General features: G+C 43.4%; 1 pseudogene; it reads right to left on the bottom strand.

Annotated features, from left to right (window-relative positions):
- Nucleotides 1-26,637, bottom strand: part of LOC119335418 — a 120,152-nt pseudogene that overhangs the window by 74,512 nt on the left and 19,003 nt on the right.

Here is a 26,637-nt window from a genome sequence, read left to right as displayed (position 1 = left end):
GCTGGAGGAGGGGAGTAGGGAGGGGCGGTTGGAGGAGGAGGAGGGAGGGGCGGTGGGAGGAGGGCTACCGGCGGAGGAGGGAGGAGGAGGGTGGAGGCGGAGGGAGGAGGGCACGGTGGGAGGAGGAGGGAGTACCTCGGTGGCGGACGGACGACGGCGGCGGCGGCAACGGACGACGGGTATCGATGCGGGCAAGAGTGATTGAGAGGGGAGTTGAAAGATCGAGGATGTCGCCTAGAGGGGGGGTGAATAGGCGCTTTAAAATAATTACAGTTAAGGCTTGAACAAATGCGGAATAAACCTAGCGGTTAATTTGTCAAGCACAAAACCTAAAACAACTAGGCTCACCTATGTGCACCAACAACTTATGCTAAGCAAGATAAGCAACTATGTGATAGCAAGATATATGACAAAGAACAATATGGCTATCACAAAGTAAAGTGCATAAGTAAAGGGCTTGGGAAAGAGATAATCGAGGCACACGGAGACGATGATGTATCCCGAAGTTCACACCCTTGCGGATGCTAATCTCCGTTTGGAGCGGTATGGAGGCACAATGCTCCCTAAGAAGCCACTAGGGCCACCATAATCTCCTCACACCCTCACACAATGCAAGATGCCGTGATTCCACTAAGGGACCCTTGAGGGCGGTCACCGAACCCGTACGAATGGCAACCCTTGGGGGCGGTCACCGAACCCGTACACTTTGGCAACCCTTGGGGGCGGTCACCAGAACCCGTCAAATTGCTCAGGGCGATCTCCACAACCTAATTGGATATCCCGATGCTTGCCCGGAGCTTTACACCACAATGATTGAGCTCCGAACACCACCAACCGTCTAGGGCGCCCAAGCACCCAAGAGGAACAAGCTCAAGGGCACCAAGCACCCAAGAGTAATAAGCTTCTCAACTTGTAGCTTCCACGTATCACGTGGAGAACTCAAACCGATGCACCAAATGCAATGGCAATGGCACACGGAGTGCCCAAGTCCTCTCCCAAATCCCACCAAAGAAACTAATGCTAGGGAGGAAAATGAGAGGAAGAATGAAAGAAGAACACGAAGAACTCCAAGATCTAGATCCAAGGGGTTCCCCTCACTTAGAGGAGAAAGTGATTGGTGGAAACGTGGATCTAGATCTCCTCTGTCTTTTCCCTCAAAACTAGCAAGAATCCATGGAGGGATTGAGAGTTAGCAAGCTCGAAGAAGGTCAACAATGGGGGAAGAACATGAGCTCAAGGGACGAGTCTCAATGGGGAAGAAGACCCCCTTTTATAGGTGGGGAGAAATCCAACCGTTATCCCCTCACTCAGCCCGCATGACGCGATACTACCGCACGGAGCTGCGGTACTACCGCGGTTGGCTGCGGTACTACCGCTGCAGGTTGCGGTACTACCGCATGTGCAGCACTGGCCAGATGAAGGCCTGTTTCACAGGGCAACGAGCGGTAGAACCGCCGAAGCGGTACTACCGCGCGCCCCTACGGTACTACCATATGGCAGGCAACACTAGGCGCAGAGAAAGCACGGAAGTAAAAAATTACTTCTGTACCTACTTCCACTGAGGGAGGACCTGTGCAAAAATCTGGCACGGTACTACCACACACGAAGAGTGGTACTACCGCGTAGGGCACGGATGTAAAAAATTACATCCGCCCCTTCTTCCGCTCATGCTGCTAAGCCTGGCCAGAGCCCACGGTACTACCGGGCCCGCGGCGCGGTACTACCGCGTAGGGCGCGGATGTAAAAAATTACATCCGCCCCTACTATCGCTCGAGCAGCTGCGCCTGGCCTGAGGTCACGGTACTGCCGCTCCCACAGAGCGGTACTACCGTGAGCACCTGCAGTACTACCGCGGGGGACTGCGGTACTACCGCAAGGGCCTGCGGTACTACCGCTCCGGAGAGCAGTACTACCGCATGTTGGGGAACGTAGCAGAAATCAAAAAATTTCTACGCATCACCAAGATCAATCTATGGAGTAATCTAGCAACGAGGGGAAGAAGAGTGCATCTACATACCCTTGTATATCGCTAAGCGGAAGCGTTCAAGTGAACGGGGTTGCTGGAGTCGTACTCGTCGTGATCCAAATCACCGATGGTCCTAGTGTCGAACGGACGGCACCTCCGCGTTCAACACACATGCAGCCCGGTGATGTCTCCCATGCCTTGATCCAGCAAGGAAAGAGGGACAGGTTGGGGAAGACTCCATCCAGCAGCAGCACGACAGCGTGGTGGTGGTGGAGGAGCATGGCAATCCTGCAGGGCTTCGCCAAGCACCGCGGGAGAGGAGGAGGACTTGGGAGAGGGGGAGGGCTGCGCCAGAACTTGGGTGTGGCTGCCCTCCCACCCCTCCACTATTTATAGGTGGGGAGAGAGGGGGGCCGGCCCCCTAGATCCCATCTAGGATTGGGGGCGGCGGCCAAGGGGGGGAGGAGTGCCTACCAAGTCAAGTGGAGACCCTCCCCTTTAGGGTTTCCCCTCTCCCATGCGCATGGGCCTTGGGGGGGCTGGTGCCCCTAGCCCATTAAGTCTAGGGCGCCCCTTACAGCCCATGCTGCTGTATTGGACGTGGTGGAACATTTTCCGGATCTCCGGACCCCTCCGGAATCCTCGGGAACCTTCCGGAAGCTTCCCGATACAATACAGGAAAAAATCGAACTTTTCTCGGAACCCGAACAACAACTTTCCATATATAAATCTTTACCTCCGGACCATTCCGGAACTCCTCGTGATGTCCGGGATCTCATCCGGGACTCCGAACAACAACATACAAACTTCCTTTATAACCCTAGCGTCATCGAACCTTAAGTGTGTAGACCCTACGGGTTCGGGAGACACGTAGACATGACCGAGACAACTCTCCGGCCAATAACCAACAGCGGGATCTCGATACCCATGTTGTCTCCCACATGTTCCACGATGATCTCATCGGATAAACCATGATGTCGAGGATTCAATCAATCCCGTATTCAATTCCCTTTGTCTACCGGTATAGTACTTGCCCGAGATTCGATCGTCGGTATCCCGATACCTTGTTCAATCTCGTTACCGGCAAGTCTCTTTACTCGTTCCGTAACACATCATCCCGTGATCAACCCCTTGGTCACATTGTGCACATTATGATGATGTCCTACCGAGTGGGCCCAGAGATACCTTTCCGTCACACGAAGTGACAAATCCCAGTCTCGATTCGTGCCAACCCAACAGACACTTTCGGAGATACCCGTAGTGCACCTTTATAGACACTCAGTTACGTTGTGACGTTTGGTACACCCAAATCATTCCTATGGTATCCGGGAGTTGCACAATCTCATGGTCTAAGGAAATGATACTTGACATTATAAAAGCTTTAGCATACGAACTACACGATCTTTGTGCTAGGCTTAGGATTGGGTCTTGTCCATCACATCATTCTCCTAATGATGTGATCCCGTTATCAACGACATCCAATGTCCATGGTCAGGAAACCGTGACCATCTATTGATCAACGAGCTAGTCAACTAGAGGCTTACTAGGGACATGGTGTTGTCTATGTACCCACACATGTATTTGAGTTTCCTATCAATACAATTATAGGATGTATAATAAACGATTATCATGAACAAGGAAATATAATAATAATAGCTAATTTATTATTGCCTCTAGAGCATATTTCCAACAGTCTCCCACTTGCACTAGAGTCAATAATCTAGTTCAAATCACCATGTGATTAACACTGACAGGTCACGTCGCCATGTGACCAACATCCAAAGAGTTTACTAGTGTCACTAAACTAGTTCACATCATCATGTGATTAAGACTCAATGAGTTCTGGGGTTTGATCATGTTTTGCTTGTGAGAGAGGTTTTAGTCAACGGGTCTGCAACATTCAGATCCGTATGTACTTTGCAAATCTATAGGCCATATTGTAAATGCTGCTTCTACGCTCCACTTGGAGCTATTCCAAATGGTTGCTCCACTATACGTATCCGGTTTTCTACTCAGAGTCATTCGGATAGGTGTTAAAGCTTGCATCGACACAACTCTTTACGTTGAACTCTTTATCACCTCCATAACCGAGAAACATATCCTTATTCCTCTAAGGATAACTTTGACCGCTATCTGGTGATCCACTCCTTGATCACCTTTGTACCCTCTTGCCAAATATATATCAAGGCAGACATCAGGTGCGGTACATAGCATAGCATACTGTAGAGCCTACGTCTAAAGCATAGGGGACGACCTTCGTCCTTTCTCTCTTTTCTGCCGTGGTCGAGCTTTAAGTCTTAACTTCGTACCTTACAACTCAGGCAAGAACTCCTTCTTTGACTGATCCATCTTGAACACCTTCAAGATCATGTCAAGGTATGTGCTCATTTGAAAGTACCATTTAGTGGTTTTGATCTATCCTCATAGATCTTGATGCTCAATGTTCAAGCAACTTAATCCAGGTTTTCTATTGAAAAACACTTTTCAAATAACCCTATATGCTTTCTAGAAATTCTACATCATTTTTGATCAACAATATGTCAACAACATATACTCATCAGAAATTTTATAGTGCTCCCACTCACTTCTTTGGAAATACAAGTTCCTCATAAACTTTGTACAAACCCAAAATCTTTGATCATTCCATCAAAGCGCATATTCTGACTCCGAGATGCTTGCTCTAGTCCATGGAATAATCGTTGGAGCTAGCATACCTTTTAGCATCCTTAGGATCGACAAAACCTTTCTGATTGTATCGCGTACAACCTTTCCTTACGAAAACTGGTAAGGAAACTCGTTTTGACATCCATCTGCCAGATTTCATAAATGCAGCTAATACTAACATGATTCCGACGGACTTAAGCATCGCTACGGATGAGAAAATCTCATTGTAGTCAACTTCCTTGAACTTGTGAAAAACTCTTCGCCACAAGTCGAGCTTCATAGACGGTGACATTACCGTCCATGTCCGTCTTCTTCTTAAAGATCCATTTATCTCAGTGGCTTGCCGATCATCGGGCAAGTCCACCAAAGTCCATGCTTTGTTCTGATACATGGATCCTATCTCGGATTTCATGGCTTCTAACCATTTGTCGAAATATGGGCCCACCATTGCTTCTCCATAGCTCGTAGATTCATTGTTGTCTAGCAACATGACCTTCAAGACAGGATTACTGTACCACTCTGAAGTAGTACGCATCCTTGTCACCCTACGAGGTACGGTTGTGACTTGATCCGAAACTTCATGATCACTATCATAAGCTTCTACTTCAATTGGTGTAGGCGCCACAGGAACAACTTCATGTGCCCTGCTACACACTAGTTGAAGTGATGGTTCAATAACCTCATCAAGTCTCCACCATCCTCCCACTCAATTTTTGAGACAAACTTTTCCTCGAGAAAGGACCCGATTCAAGAAACAATCCCTATTGCTTTCGGATCTGAATTAGGAGGTATACCCAACTGTTTTGGGTGTCCTATGAAGATGCATTTTATCCGCTTTGGGTTCGAGCTTATCAACCTGAAACTTTTTCACATAAGCGTCGCAGCCCCAAACTTTTAAGAAACGACAACTCAGGTTTCTCCAAACCATAGTTCAAACGGTGTCGTCTCAACGGAATTATGTGGTGCCCTATTAAAGTGAGTGCGGTTGTCTCTAATTCCTAACCCATGAACGATAGTGGTAATTCGATAAGAGACATCATGGTACGCACCATATCCAATAGGGTGCAACTATGATGTTCGGACACACCATCACACTATGGTGTTCCAGGCGGTATTAATTGTGATACAATTTCCACAATGTCTTAATTGCGTGCCAAAGCTCATAACTCAGATACTCATCTCTATGATCATATTATAGACATTTTATCCTCTTGTCACGATGATCTTCAACTTCACTCTGAAATTACTTGAACCATTCAATAATTCAGACTTGTGTTTCATTAAGTAAATATACAGTATCTACTCAAATCATCCGTGAAGTAAGAACACAACGATATCCACTGCGTGCCTCAGCACTCATTGGACTACACACATCAAAATGTATTACTTCCAACAAGTTGCTTTCTTGTTCCATTTTACTGAAAATGAGGCTTTCAGTCATCTTGCCCATGTGGTATGATTTGCATGTCTCAAGTGATTCAAAAATCAAGTGAGTCCGAACGGTCCATTTGCATGGAGTTTCTTCATGCATATACACCAATAGACATGGTTCGCATGTCTCAAACTTTTCAAAACGAGTGAGTCCAAAGATCCATCAACATGGAGCTTCTTCATGTGTTTTATACCAATATGACTTACATGGCAGTGCCACAAGTAGGTGGTACTATCATTACTATCTTATATCTTTTGGCATGAACATGTGTATCACTACGATCGATATTCAATGAACCATTCATTTTAGGTGCAAGACCATTGAAAGGTATTATTCAAATAAACAGAGTAACCATTATTCTCCTTAAATGAATAATTGTATTGTGATAGACATAATCCAATCATGTCTATGCTCAACACAAACACCAAATAACAATTATTTAGGTTTAACACCAATCTCGATGGTAGAGAGAGCGTGCGATGCTTGATCACATCAATCTTGGAAACACTTCCAACACATATCGTCAGCTCACCTTTAGCTAGTCTCCGTTTATTCCGTAGCTTTTATTTCGAGTCACTAACACTTAGCAACCGAACCGGTATCTAATACCCTGTGCTACTAGGAGTACTAGTAAAGTACACATTAACATAATGCATATCCAATATACTTCTATCGACCTTGCCTGCCTTCTTATCTACCAAGTACCTAGGGTAATTCTGCTCCAGTGACCGTTCCCCTCATATTACAGAAGCATTTAGTCTCAGGTTTGGGTTCAACCTTGGGTTTCTTCACTAGAGCAGCAACTGTTTTGCCGTTTCATGAAGTATCCCTTCTTGCCCTTGCCCTTCTTGAAACTAGTGGTTTCACTAACCATCAACAATTGATGCTCCTTCTTGATTTCTACTTTCGCGGTGTCAAATATCGCGAATATTTCAAGGATCATCATATCTATCCCTGATATGTTATAGTTCATCACGAAGCTCCAGTAGCTTGGTGGCAATGACTTTGGAGAAACATCACTATCTCATCCGGAAGATTAACTCCCACTCGATTCAAGTGATTGTTGTACTCAGACAATCTGAGCACAAGCTCAACGATTGAGCTTTTCTCCCTTAGTTTGCAGGCTAAGAAACTCGTCGGAGGTCTTATACCTCTTGACATGGGCACGAGCCTGAAATCCCAATTTCAACCCTCGAAACATCTCATACGTTCCGTGACATTTCGAAATCGTCTTCGGTGCCTCAATTCTAAACCGTTTAATATTACTGAACTATCACGTAGTTATCAAAACGTGTGTGTCAAATGTTCGCAACATCCACAGATGACGTTCGAGGTTCAGCACACCGAGCGGTGCATTAAGGACATAAGCCTTCTGCGCAGCAATGAGGACAATCCTCAGTTTACGGACCTAGTCCGCATAATTGCTACTATCGACTTTCAACTAAAATTTTCTCTAGGAACATATCTAAAACAGTAGAACTAAAGCGCGAGCTACGACATAATTTGCAGAAACCTTTTGACTATGTTCAGGATAATTAAGTTCATCTAATGAACTCCCACTCAGATAGACATCCCTCTAGTCATCTAAGTGATTACATGATCCGAGTCAACTAGGCCGTGTCCGATCATCACGTGAGACGGACTAGTCATCATCGGTGAACATCTTCATGTTGATCGTATCTACCATACGACTCATGCTCGACCTTTCGGTCTCTTGTGTTCCGAGGCCATGTCTGTACATGCTAGGCTCGTCAAGTCAACCTAAGTGTTTCGCGTGTGTAAATCTGGCTTACACCCGTTGTATGTGAACGTTAGAATCTATCACACCCGATCATCACGTGGTGCTTCGAAACAACGAACTTTTGCAACGGTGCACAGTTAGGGGGAACACTTTCTTTAAATTTTAATGAGGGATCATCTTATTTAAGCTACCGTCGTTCTAAGCAAATAAGATGTAAAACATGATAAATATCACATGCAATCAAAAAGTGACATGATATGGCCAATATCATTTTGCTCCTTTTGATCTCCATCTTTGGGCTCCATGATCATCATCGTCACCGGCATGACACCATGATCTCCATCATCATGATCTCCATCATCGTGTCTCCATGAAGTGGTCTCGCCAACTATTACTTCTACTACTATGGCTAACATTTTAGCAATAAAGTAAAGTAATTACATGACATTGTTCAATGACACGCATGTCATACAATAAATTAAGACAACTCCTATGGCTCCTGCCGGTTGTCATACTCATCGACATGCAAGTCATGATTCCTATTACAAGAACATGATCAATCTCATACATCACATATCATTCATCACATTCTTTTTGGCCATATCACATCACATAGCATACCCTGCAAAAACAAGTTAGACGTCCTCTAATTGTTGTTTGCATATTTTACGTGGCTGCTATGGGTTTCTAGCAAGAACGTTTCTTACCTACGCAAAACCACACCATTATATGCCAATTGTTATTTACCCTTCATAAGGACCCTTTTCATCGAATCCGATCCGACTAAAGTGGGAGAGACTAGCACCCGCTAGCCACCTTATGCAACAAGTGCATGTCAGTCGGTGGAACCTATCTCACGTAAGTATATGTGTAAGGTCGGTCCGGGCCGCTTCATCCCACAATACCGTCGAAACAAGATTGGACTAGTAACGGTAAGCATATTGAACAAAATCAACACCCACAACAACTTGTGTTCTACTCGTGCATAGAAACTACGCATAAACCTGGCTCTGATACCACTGTTGGGGAACGTAGCAGAAATCAAAAAAATTCTACGCATCACCAAGATCAATCTATGGAGTAATCTAGCAACGAGGGGAAGAAGAGTGCATCTACATACCCTTGTAGATCGCTAAGCGGAAGCGTTCAAGTGAATGGGGTTGATGGAGTCGTACTCGTCGTGATCGAAATCACCGATGATCCTAGTGCCGAACGGACGACACCTCCGTGTTCAACACACATGCAGCCCGGTGATGTCTCCCATGCCTTGATCCAACAAGGAGAGAGGGAGAGGTTGGGGAAGACTCTGTCCAGCAGCAGCATGACGACGTGGTGGTGATGGAGGAGCGTGGCAATCCTGCAGGGCTTCGCCAAGCACCGCGGGAGAGGAGGAGGACTTGGGAGAGGGGGAGGGTTGCGCTAGAACTTGGGTGCGGCTGCCCTCCCACCCCTCCACTATTTATAGGTGGGGAGAGGGGGTGCTGGCCCTCCTAGATCCCATCTAGGATTGGGGGCGGCGGCCAAGGGGGGAGGAGTGCCTCCCAAGTCAAGTGGAGGCCCTCCCCTTTAGGGTTTCCCCTCTGCCATGCGCATGGGCCTTGGGGGGGCTGGTGCCCCTGGCCCATTAAGGCTAGGGCGCCCCCTTACAGCCCATGCTGCTGTATTGGACGTGGTGGAACATTTTTCGGACCTTCGGACCCCTCCGGAATCCTCCAGAACCTTCCGGAAGCTTCCCGGTACAATACCGGAAAAAACCGAACTTTTCCCGGAACACGAACAACAACTTTCCATATATAAATCTTTACCTTCGGACCATTCCGGAACTCCTGGTGAAGTCCGGGTTCTCATCCGGGACTCGGAACAACATTTGGTAACCACATACAAACTTCCTTTATAACCCTAGCGTCATCGAACCTTAAGTGTGTAGACCCTACAGGTTCGGGAGACACGTAGACATGACCGAGACAACTCTCCGGCCAACAACCAACAGCGGGATCTGGATACCCATGTTGGCTCCCACATGTTCCACGATGATCTCATTGGATGAACCACGATGTCGAGTATTCAATCAATCCCGTATTCAATTCCCTTTGTCTACCGGTATAGTACTTGCCCGAGATTCGATCGTCGGTATCCCGATACCTTGTTCAATCTCGTTACCGGCAAGTCTCTTTACTCATTCCGTAACACATCATCCCGTGATCAACCCCTTGGTCACATTGTGCACATTATGATGATGTCCTACCGAGTGGGCCTAGAGATACCTTTTTGTGTCACACGGACTGACAAATCCCAGTCTCGATTCATGCCAACCCAACAGACACTTTCGGAGATACCCGTAGTGCACCTTTATAGCCACCCAGTTACGTTGTGAAGTTTGGTACACCCAAAGTATTCCTACGGTATCTGGGAGTTGCACAATCTCATGGTCTAAGGAAATGATACTTGACATTAGAAAAGCTTTAGCATACGAACTACACGATCTTTGTGCTAGGCTTAGGATTGGGTCTTGTCCATCACATCATTCTCCTAATGATGTGATCCCGTTATCAACGACATCCAATGTCCATGGTCAAGAAACCGTAACCATCTATTGATCAACGAGCTAGTCAACTAGAGGCTTACTAGGGACATGGTGTTGTCTATGTACCCACACATGTATCTGAGTTTCCTATCAATACAATTATAGCATGGATAATAAACGATTATCATGAACAAGGAAATATTATAATAATAACTAATTTATTATTGCCTCTAGGGCATATTTCCAACACCACATGCCCCAGATCAGCAACACTAGGAGTCCTTCATTTTGCAGAGAAGACAACAGAGGGAAACAATAAAACCAGAACTGCCATAACTTCTGCAAATGAGCTCCGAATTGAGCAAACTCAAGCTTGTTGGATAGAGGAAGGCGAGTAGCATCAAAGCAACATCAAAACTCAAGCGTGTTGGTTATAGTAAGAAGAGGCAGGGGAGGTAGCTTAACAAACAAATGAGTGAAACCTCCAACAGAGAAGAACCAGCATACCCTCCAACATCGAAAACATCATAGAAGAAGCAAGTAAACTCCGTTTTTGATGAACTCGAGCTTGTCATAAAAATGACCATAAGCTCCAAATCTCACAAGGAGAAGAACCAAACAAGAACCAATAAAGATGATGCAAGGATGCAATGGTTTGATCTCTCTACGAACGATACGATCAAGCAACTCATCGAGAGCCCCCCTTGATAGTACGGCAATCGATCCTAAAACCCGGTCTCCCAACTACCACCATGAGACTGGTAAAATAGAAAACCTATCAAGGGCAAACCTTTGCCTTGCACAAAGTCCACTTGAGCTAGATGATGACAATCTTGACTCCCTCAAGTTGGACCACCTTTCTTGATTGCGTTGGCTCGATGAAGACTAGATGATTGCTCCCCCATAGTCCACTATGGGTGAGCCACTCTTCGATACATCTTCACAAGTCCATTGCCACCACAATGGACGGAAGCTTCAAGCAAATGATCTCTTTGTGATGATCCTACTTGAACTTGCACACCACAACCTAACCCCACAAAGAACTCTCACGAAGACCATGGGTCAGTACACAAAGCGTAATTAACAATGCTTACCATACCATGGGATCGCTTGATCCCTCTCGGTACATCTTCTATGCTTTGTGTGTTGATAAACTTGATTCACTCTTTGACCTAGTCTTGATCAACCTTGAATCTTTCCAACTCTCTTCATTTGGATGATGTCTTGAAGGTAAACATGAATGATCACACACTCTTCTTCTTCAAGACATGCTTGGTATAAGCTCAACACTCATATGACCAATCTTTGGATAATTCCTTAATAGCACCTTGGTCATCACAAACTCTCATTGAAACCAACAAATGGACTCCAAGAAAAGCCTATGGGCAAACCCTTCAAATATAACTCAAGGCAACCATTAGTCCATAGAGATTGTCATCAATTACCAAAACCACACATGGGGGCACCGCATGTCCTTTAAGGAGTGAGTGAGAGAGAGAGGGCCGGCCGCGTGGGGGGATAAGGTAGGGTTAGTAGTAGTGTGGGTCAGATAAAAGCGCTATAGCTAAGGAGAATAGCAGTAGCGCTAGTCGAGGATACGCGCTACTGCTAAGTTGGGCTAGCCATGTGCGCCCAGTTTAGACATAGCAGCGGCGCTTTTTGCCAGTACGCACTACTGCTAAAGTTATAGCAGTAGCGCGGTTTGTTCATATGCGCTGCTACTAAGTAGCAGTAGCGCATGATTTTGTCCAGCGCTACTGCTAAGATGTTGTGCATAACGTTTTCCCTAGTAGTGTTTTCCTGGGTGCTCATCATGGATCGACTAAACACCAAGGATATGGTTGAAAGAACGCATTGGCATATTGATGATGGAGTCAATTGTGTGCTTTGTCCCACACACATTAGGGAAGATAGAGATCACCTCTTTTTTAACTGCAACTTCAGCCAGAGGGTCTGGAACTTCCTTCAGATTAAAAGGGAGGCTGGTAATGACATGGGCTAGGTTATCCTCACTGCTAAGAGAAATTTTGCACATCCTTTCTTTGCTGAGGTGGTCTTCATAGCTTGCTGGAACATTTGGCTTATCATGAATGGAAAGTCTTCAGAAAGGAAAGGCCTAGTTTTAACAGATGGAGAGGGGATTTTGTTCATGACATGCTCTTACTTTCCCATAGGATTAAGGTGAGATTTAAGGAGGACTTGGTTAGATGGGTCTCCTTTCTCCCTCCATAAATGTACTTTTCTTTTCTTATAGTTGTACATAGTTAGAGCTTTCTTACTTTGGTTACCCCTGGTAGCCCTTGTAACTTTTTTATACCTTCTAATAAAAGGCTGTGGGGGTTTTCCCTACAGTGTTCAGTCAAAAAAAGAAAGTAAATGGGAGGAGTTTGGAGGGAGCAAACGTTGACACGGAGATTTTTGGCGTGGTTCCGATAGGTGGTGCTATCGTACATCCACGTTGATGGAGACTTGAACCCACGAAGGGTAACGGTTGCGCGAGTCCATGGAGGGCTCCACCCACAAAGGGTCCACGAAGAAGCAACCTTATCTATCCCACCATGGCCATCGCCCACAAAGGACTTGCCTCACTTGGGTAGATCTTCACGAAGTAGGCGATCTCCTTGCCCTTACAAACTCCTTGGTTCAACTCCACAATCTTGACAGAGGCTCCCAAGTGACACATAACCAATCTAGAAGACACCACTCTCCAAAAGGTAATAGATGGTGTGTTGATGATGAACTCCTTGCTCTTGTGCTTCAAATGATAGTCTCCCCAACGCTCAACTCTCTTTCACAAATTTGGCTATGGTGGAAAAATGATTTGAGTGGAAAGCAACTTGGGGAAGGCTAGAGATCAAGATTCTTGTGGTTGGAATGGAATGTCTTGGTCTCAACACATGAGTAGGTGGTTCTCTCTCAGAAAATGACTGGTGGAAGTGTAGGCACGTTCTGATAGTTCTCTCCATGAATGAAGAATTGGTGGAGGGGTATATATAGCCTCCACACAAAATCTAGCCGTTACACACAGATTCCCAAACTTGGTGAGACCGAATGGTAAAACTCGGTCAGATCGATTCAGGTCAAAATATGAATGTTAGGCTTTTCGGTGGGACCGATACGGTCAACTCGGTGGGGCCAATGTGCTAGGGTTAGGGCATCATGTAATCTCGGTGAGACCGATCACATGAACTCGGTGGGACTGATTTCAGTAATAGGCTCATAGAGAGTTGGTCAGAAAACTCGGTGGGACCGATTCGCTCATCTCGATGAGACCGAAACGTTACGAAAAGGAAACAGGGAGTTTGCATTGCGAACTCGGTGGAACCGATTCGCTCATTTCAGTGGGACCGAAACGTTACGAAAAGGAATCAGGGAATTTGCAATCCCATCTCGGTGAGACCAAGATCCCTATCGGTGAAACCGAAGTGACTAGGGTTTGTGGCAGTGACTATGTCAAATGAACTCGGTGGCACCGGATAGATCAAATCGATGGGGCCAAGTTTTACTTTTAGGTTTAGGACATATGTGGAAATGAGAAAGTGGTTGAGGGTTTTGGAGCATATCACTAAGCATTTTGAGCAAGTAAGCCATTAAGCAACACCTCATACCCTTTTAATAGTATTGGCTTTCCTATGGACTCAATGTGATCTTTGATCACTAAAAGGAAAATATAGAGTCTTGAGCTTGTTGCCAATATGTGCCCTTAGCATTTTGAGGGGTCCACATCTCTACTCCATGCCATGCCAATCATTGAACTTTCTAAAATGATCATCTTGAAAGAGAATTGGTTCAATGAGCTATATGTTATTAAGTATTACCGAAATCACCCAGGGATTAGTTGCACTTTCATTCTCCCCCCTTTTGGTAATTGATGACAACATATAGATCAAAGCTTTGACAAATGATAATAAGAATGAAAAACATCGTCGATTTGAGAAGTATGTGATAAGTAAGAGCTCCTCCTAAGTTTGTGCATTATTTAAGATTTGCTTTTGATTGCAAATGCACAATCAATTAGGATCATGGGTTACTCTTCCATCTCACATACATCTTGGTGGAGCGCTCAAAATGACAAAAATAGGAACAAGCACTCATCACCAAGGAAAAGTGAATGATCATACATAAAAGATAGAGAATATCATCATCTAAGAATAAGCATTAAGCATGATATGATCAAACACATGACATACAAAGTATATCACACACAGACATAAAGTATCAACCAAGAAAACAAGCAAATAAGTAGCAAAAAGAAGCAAAGCTCTCTCTCTTTGAAGCCTATGATCCATACACTTTCTCCCCCTTTGGCAACAAGTTACCAAAAAGCTTGAAAATGCATAGTGATATGCGACTCTCTAGTCTTGATCTTCAGGAGGTGGTGTTGAGAGGACTCCAAGGATGAAAGCATATGTTGAAGTTGATGGAGCTGGTGGAGTTGCCACTTGAGGGGTAACTAGAGCTGTGGCTGCAGGTGCTGATGTTGTAGTTTGCTACCTCTTGAGCACTGCATTGGATTTCCCCGAAGAGGAGAGGATGATGCAGTAAAGTAGCGTAAGTATTTCCCTCAGTTTTTGAGAACCAAGGTATCAATCCAGTAGGAGGCCACGCACAAGTCCCTCGTACCTGCACAAAACGATAGCTACTCGCAACCAACGCGATTAGGGGTTGTCAATCCCTTCACGGTCACTTACGAGGGTGAGATCTGATAGAGATGATAAATAATATTTTTGGTATTTTTGATATAGAGATGCAAAGTGAAAAGTAAAAGGTAGAGTAAAAACAAAGCAAGTATTAAAGTAATGGAGATTGATATGATGAGAATAGACCCGGGGGCCATAGGTTTCACTAGTGGCTTCTCTCAAGAGCATAAGTATTCTACGGTGGGTGAACAAATTACTGTTGAGCCATTGATAGAATTGAGCATAGTTATGAGTATATCTAGGCATGATCATGTATATAGGCATCACGTTCGAGACAAGTAAACCAAAACGATTTTGCATCTACTACTATTACTCCACTCATCGACCGCTATCCAGCATGCATCTAGAGTATTAAGTTAAAAACAGAGTAACGCCTTAAGCAAGATGACATGATGTAGAGGGATAACTTCATGCAATATGATAAAAACCCCATCTTGTTATCCTCGATGGCAACAATACAATACGTGCCTTGCAACCCTTTCTGTCACTGGGTAAGGACACCGCAAGATCGAACCCAAAGCTAAGCACTTCTCCCATTGCAAGAACTACCAATCTAGTTGGCCAAACCAAACGGATAATTCGAAGAGACTTGCAAAGATAACTCAATCATACATAAAAGAATTCAGAGAAGATTCAAATATTATTCATAGATAAGCTGGATCATAAACCCACAATTCATCGATCTCAACAAACACACCGCAAAAAGAAGATTACATCAAATAGATCTCCACAAGAGAGGGGGAGAACATTGTATTGAGATCCAAAAAGAGGCAAGAAGCCATCTAGCTACTAACTATGGACCCGTAGGTCTGAGGTAAACTACTCACACTTCATCGGAGAGGCTATGGTGTTGATGTAGAAGCCGTCCATGGTGGATGCCCCCTCCGACGGAGCTCCGGAACAGGCCCCAAGATGGGATCCCGTGGATACAGAAAGTTGCGGCGGTGGAATTAGGTTTTTGGCTCCGTCTTTGATCTGTGGGGGTACGTAGGTATATATAGGAGGAAGGAGTACGTCGGTGGAGCAATAGGGGGCCCACGAGGTAGGGGCGCGCCCAGGGGGGAGGGCGCGCCCCCACCCTCGTGACCGCCTCTGTTGTTCCTTGGAGCAGGGTCCAAGTCTCCTGGATCACGTTCAGTGAGAAAATCACGTTCCCGAAGGTTTCATTCCGTTTGGACTCCTTTTGATATTTTGTTTCTTCGAAACACCGAAATAGGCAAAAAACAGCAATTCTGGGCTGGGCCTCCGGTTAATAGGTTAGTCCCAAAAATAATATAAAAGTGGAAAATAAAGCCCAATATAGTCCAAAACAGTAGATAAAGTAGCATGGAGAAATCAAAAATTATAGATACGTTGGAGACGTATCAGGCATCCCCAAGCTTAATTCCTGCTCGTCCTCAAGTAGGTAAATGATAAAAAAAGAATTTTTGATGCGGAGTGATACTTTGGCATAATTTCAGTGTAAATCTCCTTAATTGTAGTATGAATATTCAGATCCAAAAGATTCAAGACAAAAGTTCATATTGACATAGAAGTAATAATACTTCAAGTATACTAATCAAAACAATCATGTCTTCTCAAAATAGCATGGCTAAATAAAATTATCCCTACAAAATCATATAGTCTTGTTGTTGCTCTATCTTCATCACACAAAATATTTAATCATGCACAACCCCGATGACAAGCCAAGCAATTGTTTCATACTTTAGTAATCTCAAACTCTTTCAACTTTCACGCAATACATGAGCGTGAGCCATGGACATAGCACTATATGTGGAATAGAATGGTGGTTGAGGAGAAGACAAAAAAAGAAGATAGTCTCACATCAACTAGGCGTATCAACGGGCTATGGAGATGCCCATTAATAGATATCAATGTGAGTGAGTAGGGATTGCCATGCAACGGATGCACTAGAGCTATAAATATATGAAAGCTCAACAAAAGAAACTAAGTGGGTGTGCATCCAACTTGCTTGCTCACGAAGACCTAGGGCACTTTTGAGGAAGCCCATCATTGGAATATACAAGCCAAGTTCTATAATGAAAAATTCCCACTAGTATATGAAAGTGACAACATATGAGACTATCATGAAGATCATGGTGCTACTTTGAAGCACAAGTGTGGTAAAAGGATAGTAGCATTGTCCCTTCTCTCTTTTTCTCTCATATTCTTTTTTTGGGGGGGCCTTTTTTTATGGCCTCTTTTTTTTCTTTCTTTTTTTCATCCGGAGTCTCATCCTGACTTATGGGGGAATCATAGTCTCCATCATCCTTTCCTCACTAGGACAATGCTCTAATAATGATGATCATCACACTTTTATTTTTCTTACAACTCAACAATTACAACTCGATACTTAGAACAAAATATGACTCTATATGAATGCCTCCGGCGGTGTACCGGGATATGCAATGAATCAAGAGCGACATGTATGAAAATTATGAAGGTGGCCTTGCCACAAATACAATGTCAACTACATGTTCATGCAAAAAGCAATATGACAAAAGTAATGTGTGTCATATGAACGGAACGGTGGAAAGTTGCATGGCAATATATCTCGGAATGGCTATGGTGATGCCATAATAGGTAGATATGGTGGCTGTTTTGAGGAAGGTATATGGTGGGTGTATGATACCGGCGAAAAGTGCGTGGTATTAGAGAGGCTAGCAATGGTGGAAGGGTGAAAGAGTGTGTATAATCCATGGACTCAACATTAATCAAAAGAACTCATGCACTTGTTGCAAAAATTTAGAAGTCATCAAAAATCAAAGCACTACGCGCATGCTCCTAGGGGGATAGATTGGTAGGAAAAGACCATCGCTTGTCCCCGACCGCCACTCATAAGGAAGACAATCAATAAATCAAATTGTGCTCCAGCTTCATCACAAAGCGGTTCACCATACATGCATGCTACAGGAATCACAAACTCCAACACAAGCATGTTTAAATTCATAATCACCCAACTAGCATTACTTTGATATTATCACCTCCATATCTCAAAACAATTATCAAGCATCAAACTTATCTTAGTATTCAATGTACTCAAAAGAAAGTTTCACATATCCTGAATACCAAGTATATTAATATTAAGCAAATTACCATGCTATTAACAACTCTCAAAATAATCTAAGTGAAGCATGAGAGATCAATATTTCCTTTGAAACAAATCCACCACCGTGCTAAGTGAAGTACTAGAGCAAAAATTATCACGCTCAAAAGATATAAGTGAAGCACTATGAGCAAAACTATCAAGCTCAAAAGATATAAGCGAAGCATATAGAGTATTCTAGCAAATTCCAATTTGTGTATGGCTCTGTCAAAAGGTGTGTATAGCAAGGATGATTGTGTTAAACTAACAAGCAAAGACGCAAATAATACAAGACGCTCCAAGCAAAACACATAACATGTGGTGAATAAAAATATAGCTCCAAGTAAATTACCGATGGAAGTAGACGAAAGAGGGGATGCCTTCCGGGGCATCCCCAAGCTTTGACTTTTTGGTGTCCTTGGATTATCTTGGGGGTGCCATGTGCGCCCCCAAGCTTAGGCTCTTGCCACTCATTGTTCCATAATCCATCAAAAGAATTCACCTAAAACTTGAAAACTTCACAACACAAAACTCAATAGAAATCTCGTGAGCTCTGTTAGTGAAAGAAAACAAAAGACTACTTCAAGGTACTGTAATGAACTCATTCTTTAATTATATTGGTGTTAAACCTACTGTATTCCAACTTCTCTATGGAATATAAACTATTTTACTAGCCATAGATTCATCAAAATAAGCAAACAACACACACAAAACAGAATCTGTCAAAAACAGAACAGTCTGTAGTAATCTGTAACTAACGCAAACTTATGGAACTCTAAAACTTCTACCTAAATAGGAAGTCCTGCAAAATTTGTCTATTGAACAGAATAAAAAAGAATCAACGCAAAATCACGTTCCTATTATTTAACAAAATTATATTCGTGCGTGCAAAGTTTCTGTTTTTCAGCAGAATCAAATCAACTATCATCGTAGGTTATCCTATAGGTTCTACTTGGCACAAACACTAATTAAAACATGAAACCACATCTAACCAGAGGCTAGATGGATTATTTATTCCTAAAGAGAAGCAAAATAAAAAAGTAAAAAAATTGGGTTGCCTCCCAACAAGCGCTATCGTTTAACGCCCCTAGCTAGGCATAAAAGCAAGGATAGATTTAGGTTTTGCCATCTATGGTAGGCAATCCATACGTGGCTCTCATGATAGATTCATAAGGTAATTTTATTTTCTTTCTAGGGAAGTGTTCCATGCCCTTCTTTAAGGGAAATTGGAATCTAATATTCCCTTCCTTCATATCAATAATCGCACCAATCAATCCAAGGAAAGGTCTACCAAGAATAATAGGACATGAAGGATTGCAATCTATATCAAGAACGATAAAATCTATGGGCACATAATTCCTATTTGCAACAATAAGAACATCATTAATTCTTCTCATAGGCTTTTTAATAGTGGAATCCGCAAGATGCAAGTTTAGAGAGCAATCTTCAAAGTCACGGAATCTAGCAAATCACACAAAGTTTTGGGAATAGTGGAGACACTAGCACCCAAATCACACAAGGCATGAAACTCATAATTTTTAATTTTTATTTTAATAGTAGGTTCCCACTCATCATAGAGTTTTCTAGGGATAGAAACTTTCAACTCAAGTTTTTCTTCATAAGATTGCATCAAGGCATCAACAATGTGTTCGGTAAAGGCCTTATTTTGACTATAAGCATGAGGAGAATTTAGCACGGATTGTAACAAGGAAATACAATCAATTAGAGAGCAATTTTCATAATTAAATTCCTTGAGATCCAAAATAGTGGGTTTAGCAACATCTAGGTTTTTATTTCTTTCAATCCCACTTTCATCAATTTCATTATCAAGGTCTAAAAACTCCGAATTCTTAGAACGCCTTCTAGGTAAAGGAAGATCATATTCAGTTTCATCAAGATTCATATTGCAAAGCAAAGATTTAATAGGGGACACATTAATAACTTTTAGATCTTCATCTTGATTTTCATAGGAATTGGAAGAACACGTTTTAATAAAGGCATCTTTGGAAGCACGCATCCTAGCGGTTCTTTCTTTGCACTCATCAATGGAAATTCTCATAGCTTTGAGAGACTCATTGATATCATGTTTAGGAGGAATAGATCTATGATTTAAAGAATCAATTTCAAGAGAAATTCTATTAACATTCCTAGCCAAATCATCAACTTTAAGCAATTTCTCTTCAAGCAAAGCATTAAAATTCTTTTGTGAATTCATAAACTCTTTAACACTACTCTCAAATTCAGAGGGCATCTTATTAAAATTTCCATAAGAGTTGTTGTAGGAATTTCCATAATTATTAGAAGGATTACTAGGAAAAGGCCAAGGATTAAAATTCCCTCTATACGCGTTGTTACCAAAATTATTCCTACCAACAAAATTCACATCCATAGATTCATTATTATTATCAATCAAAGTAGACAAGGGCATATCATTAGGATCAGAAGAAACACTCTTAGTAGCAAATAATTTCATAAGTTCATCCATCTTTCCACTCAAAACATTAATTTTTTCTATCGCATGCACTTTTTTATTAGTAGATCTTTGAGTATGCCATTGAAAATAATTTATCATAATATTATCTAGAAGTTTAGTAGCGTCTCCTAGAGTAATTTCCATAAAATTGCCTCCCGCGGCCGAATCTAAAAGATTTCTAGAAGCAAAATTCAATCCGGCATAATTTTTTTGTATAATCATCCACAAGTTCAAACCATGAGTAGGACAATTATGTATCATTAATTTCATTCTCCCAAGCTTGTGCAACATGTTCATGATCAAGTTGCTTAAAGTTCATAATATCGTTCCTAAGAGAGATAATCTTAGCGGGAGGAAAATACTTAGAGATAAAAGCATCTTTGCATTTGCTCCAAGAATCAATACTATTTTTAGGCAAAGATGAAAACCATGCTTTAGCACGATCTCTAAGTGAAAAAAGAAATAGCTTCAATTTAACGACAGCATTATCGACATCTTTTTTCTTTTGCATATCACATAAATCAACGAAGCTATTCAGATGAGTAGCGGTATCTTCACTAGGAAGGCCGACGAATTGATCTTTCATAACAAGATTCAACAAAGCAGTATTGATTTCACAAGATTCAGTGTTGGCTAGAGGAGCAATCGGAGTACTAAGGAAATCATTATTATTGGTATTGGTGAAGTCACACAATTTGGTAGCATCTTGAGCCATCGCAACAAACAAGCAATCCAACACACGAGCAAAGGAGAAAAAGGCAAAAGGGAAAGAGAGGAGGAGATTGGGAAAGAGAGGGAGAATAAAACGGCAAGGGTGAAGTGGGGGAGAGGAAAACGAGAGGCAAATAATGTAATGCGAGAGATAGGGATTGTGATGGGTACTTGGTATGGTTGACTTTTGCGCAAACTCCCCGGCAATGGCGCCAGAAATTCTTCTTGCTACCTCTTGAGCACTGCGTTGGATTTCCCCGAAGAGGAGAGGATGATGCTGTAAAGTAGCATAAGTATTTCCCTCAGTTTTTGAGAACCTAGGTATCAATCCAGTAGGAGGCCACGCACAAGTCCCTCGTATCTGCACAAAATGATAGCTACTCGCAACCAACGCGATTAGGGGTTGTCAATCCCTTCACGGTCACTTACGAGGGTGAGATCTGATAGAGATGATAAATAATATTTTTGGTATTTTTGATATAGAGATGCAAAGTGAAAATTAAAAGGCAAAGTAAAAAAAAAGCAAGTATTAAAGTAATGGAGATTAATATGATGAGAATAGACCCGGGGGCCATAGGTTTCACTAGTGGCTTCTCTCAAGAGCATAAGTATTCTACGGTGGGTGAACAAATTACTATTGAGAAATTGATAGAATTGAGCATAGTTATGAGTATATCTAGGCATGATCATGTATATAGGCATCACGTCTGAGACAAGTAAACCGAAATGATTCTGCATCTACTACTATTACTCCACTCATCGACCACTATCCAGCATGCATCTAGAGTATTAAGTTAAAAACAGAGTAACGCCTTAAGCAAGATGACATGATGTAGAGGGATAACTTCATGCAATATGATAAAAACCCCATCTTGTTATCCTCGATGGCAACAATACAATACGTGCCTTGCAACCCTTTCTGTCACTGGGTAAGGACACCGCAAGATCGAACCCAAAGCTAAGCACTTCTCCCATTGCAAGAACTACCAATATAGTTGGCCAAACCAAACGGATAATTCGAAGAGACTTGCAAAGATCTCAACAAACACACCGCAAAAAGAAGATTACATCAAATAGATCTCCACAAGAGAGGGGGAGAACATTGTATTGAGATCCAAAAAGAGGCAAGAAGCCATCTAGCTACTAACTATGGACCCATAGGTCTGAGGTAAACTACTCACACTTCATCGGAGAGGCTATGGTGTTGATGTAGAAGCCGTCCATGGTGGATGCCCCCTCCGGCGGAGCTCCGAAATAGGACCCAAGATGGGATCCCGTGGATACAGAAAGTTGCGGCGGTGGAATTAGGTTTTTGGCTCTGTCTTTGATCTGTCGGGGGTACGTAGGTATATATACGAGGAAGGAGTATGTCGGTGGAGGAACAGGGGGCCCACCCTCGTGACCGCCTCTGTTGTTCCTTGGAGCAGGGTCCAAGTCTCCTGGATCACGTTCGGTGAGAAAATCACGTTCCCGAAGGTTTCATTCCGTTTGGACTCCGTTTGATATTCTGTTTCTTCGAAACACTGAAATAGGCAAAAAAAACAGCAATTCTGGGCTGGGCCTCCGGTTAATAGGTTAGTCCCAAAAATAATGTAAAAGCGGAAAATAAAGCCCAATATAGTCCAAAACAGTAGATAGAGTAGCATGGAGCAATAAAAAATTATAGATACGTTGGAGACGTATCATAGTTCTAGTGTATGTCACTGGCACTGCTGCAGATCTCTGTGCCCTAGGCACTCTCTGAAACACTTCAGTAGTTGCTTTCCCCTTCCTCTCTTCTCTTCTTCCTGGAGCTGCTCAACTACTGTTTGAATTTCAGTCACCTTCAAGTCAAGATCATAGAATTTTGTTTCAATGATCCTGTCCAAGCTCTCTTGGTTCTGAGTCAGGGTGGCCAAACCTTTCTCAATTCTCAAGGTTGCTTGAATAAGATATCCAAGTTGGTCTTGCTTTGACTTGAGGAACACTTGTGAAGCCTCTTCAGCACTTGGCATCTTTGCTGCCTTCTCAGCTTTAGCTTTCTGTCTCTTCTTTTGAGCCTCTAGATATGTTAGATCTTCAGCATTCATGACAACAGTGTTGTCCTCAAAATCAGGCTTCAAGGGAATATGCTCTTTGTCCAACAAATATACTCCTTTGGGCATCTTGGAGTTAATCAACATCCAGTATGTGTGGAGCATACCCACATGACCTCTTCTGGTCAGCAGCTGTTCTCTTGATTGTCTCAACAATCAAACTCATGACTTTGAATCTCTGGGGCAAATCAAAGAGCTGGAGAAAAATGATAGAATAGCCTTTGATCATCCTGCAATCTCCTGATTTGGGCAACAAGGTGTGCCTCAAAATCATGTTCATTGTGGCCAATCCAGACATCAAGTTATACACTGAGCCTAGCTTATGAGTCTCCAAGGCTTTGTCAGGTATCTACTTGTACACATTGGCCATGGAATTGTGATCCTTCTTCTTCTTAGCATAGACATCAATGTCTTTCTCAGTTTCTTTGGGGGCTTTTATGATCTTGGCCCACTCATCAATAGAAGATTGGTACCTTGTACCTTCAAAAATCCAGACTATCTTGCCATCAGGATAGAAATGAGTTGTTGAGTAAAACTGCATAATGATCTCATCATTCCACTTGGTCAACTTCTGACCCGCAAACTTGTCAACTTCATTGAGCTTGAAGCTTTCATGCACTCCTGAAAAGTGATCTTCATTTTCATCAATATATTACCAATCAACCCACTTCATATCACAGACAATGGGCTTCTTGTCAAGCAACACTGTCTCATAGAAATCTTGTTGTTCTTTGGTGTGAAATCTATAGTCCACATCAGTCCTTCTCCTCACAGCATATGGATCTGCCTGTCTCCAGAGTCTAAGACCTGTATATTTTCTCTCTTTGATATTTTCTGCCACTAGATGATTGTCATCATGGTCTGGTGTGACGCCCCCGATTCAATCGTACACTAATCATGCACGCAAACGTGTACGATCAAGATCAGGGACTCACGGGAAGATATCACAACACAACTCTAAAAACATAAATAAGTCATACAAGCATCATAATACAAGCCAAGGGCCTCGAGAGCTTGAATACAAGTGCTCGATCATAGACGAGTCAGCGGAAGCAACAATATCTGAGTACAGACATAAGTTAAACAAGTTTGCCTTAAGAAGGCTAGCACAAACTGGAATATAGATCGAAAGAGGTGCAGGCCTCCTGCCTGGGATCCTCCTAAACTACTCCTGGTCGTCGTCATCGGCCTGCACGTAGTAGTAGGCACCTCCAGTGTAGTAGGAGTCATCGTCGATGGTGGCATCTAGCTCCTGGGCTCCAGCATCTGGTTGCGACAACCAGGTAGAAAGGAAGGGGGGGAGGGGGAGAAAAGCAACCGTGAGTACTCATCCAAAGTACTCGCAAGCAAGGATCTACACTACATATGCATGGGTATATGTGTAAAGAGGCAATATCGATGGACTGAACTGCAGAATGCCAGAATAAGAGGGGGATAGCTAATCCTGTCGAAGACTACGCTTCTGGCAGCCTCCATCTTGCAGCATGTAGAAGAGAGTAGATTGAAGTCCTCCAAGTACCATCACATAGCATAATCCTACCCGGCGATCCTCCCCTCGTCGCCCTGTGGAAAAGCGATCACCGGGTTGTCTGTGGAACTTGTCTGGGTGTGTTTTATTAAGTATCCGGTTCTAGTTGTCATAAGGTCAAGGTATAACTCCGGGTCGTCCTTTTACCGAGGGACACGGCTATTCGAATAGATAAACTTCCCTGCAGGGGTGCACCACATAACCCAACACGCTCGATCCCATTTGGCCGGACACACTTTCCTGGGTCATGCCCGGCCTCGGAAGATCAACACGTCGCAGCCCCACCTAGGCACAATAGAGAGGTCAGCACTCCGGTCTAAATCCTATGCGCGCAGGGGTCTGGGCCCATCGCCAATTGCACACCTACACGTTACGTACGCGGCCGATGAGCAGACCTAGCAACCTCCATTACAAAGGAAGTAGCGTTAACGCAGTCCAACCTGGCGTGCGCCGCTCGGTCGCTGACGTCACGAAGGCTTCGGCTGATACCACGACGTCGAGTGCCCATATCTTTCCCGCGTAGTTGGTTAGTGCGTATAGGCCAGTGGCCAGACTCAGATCAAATACCAAGATCTCGTTAAGCGTGTTAAGTATCCGCGAACACCGAACAGGGCCGGGCCTACCTGTCTCCTAGGTGGTCTCAACCTGACCTGTCGCTCCGCCACAAAGTAACAGTCGGGGGCCGTCGGGAACCCAGGCCCATCTCTACCGGGATGGAGCCACCTGTCCTTCCAGCCCCCACATCGGAGTCACTTGCAGGTACTCAACGAGCTGACCCGACTTTAGTCACCATCTGTATAGTATGTATGTATAGTATAGTATATACCCGTGATCACCTCCCAAGTGATCACGGCCTGATAGTATAACAAGGCAGACTGACAAGAATGTAGGGCCAATGATGATAAACTAGCATCCTATACTAAGCATTTAGGATTGCAGGTAAGGTATCAACAGATGTAGCAACAATGTCAGGCTATGCATCAGAATAGGATCAACGGAAAGCAGTAACATGCTACACTACTCTAATGCAAGCAGTATAGAGGAGAATAGGCGATATCTGGTGATCAAGGGGGGGGGCTTGCCTGGTTGCTCTGGCAAGAAGGTCGAGTCGTCAACACCGTAGTCGAACTGGGGGTCGCCGGCAGTCTCGGGGTCTATCAGAAAGAAGTAACGGAGAGGGAACACAATAAATAACAGAGCAATCAAAGCATCACAAAGCGTAACAAGACAATACGAGGTGTTCGGTGTGCCCTAACGCGGTAGTAGGTGATACCGGCGAAAGGGGGAAACATCCGGGAAAGTATCCCCGGCGTTTCGCGTTTTGGAACAGATGAACCGGAGGTGAAATGTTGCACATTCACTGTGCTAGGGACGCGTCGTGGACGAACGGGCTGTGTATCTGGATTCGTCTCGTCGTTCTCAGCAACTTTTATGTACAAAGTTTTTCCATCCGAGGTATGGTTTATTTTATATGATTTTTAAAAGGTTTAAATCATTTTTAGAATTTATTTAATTATTTTAATCCAACATTATCCAGAACAGTGCATGCTGACATCAGCACGACGTCAGCATGATGTAAGCAGTCAACAAGGTGTTGACTGGGTCAAACTGACGTGTGGGTCCAGTGGGTCCCACCTGTCATACTCTGTTTAGGTTAATTAGTGTTTAGTTAAACTAATTACTGTTTAATTAAACTAACAAGTTAATCAGATTAATTAAATAGGATTAATTAACTTAA

Source organism: Triticum dicoccoides, chromosome 7B, assembly GCF_002162155.2.
Source record: "Triticum dicoccoides isolate Atlit2015 ecotype Zavitan chromosome 7B, WEW_v2.0, whole genome shotgun sequence".
Classification (NCBI taxonomy): Eukaryota; Viridiplantae; Streptophyta; class Magnoliopsida; order Poales; family Poaceae; genus Triticum; species Triticum dicoccoides.
The sequence above is the reverse complement of the archived record's forward strand: the minus strand, read 5'-3'. Positions and strand labels throughout refer to the sequence as shown.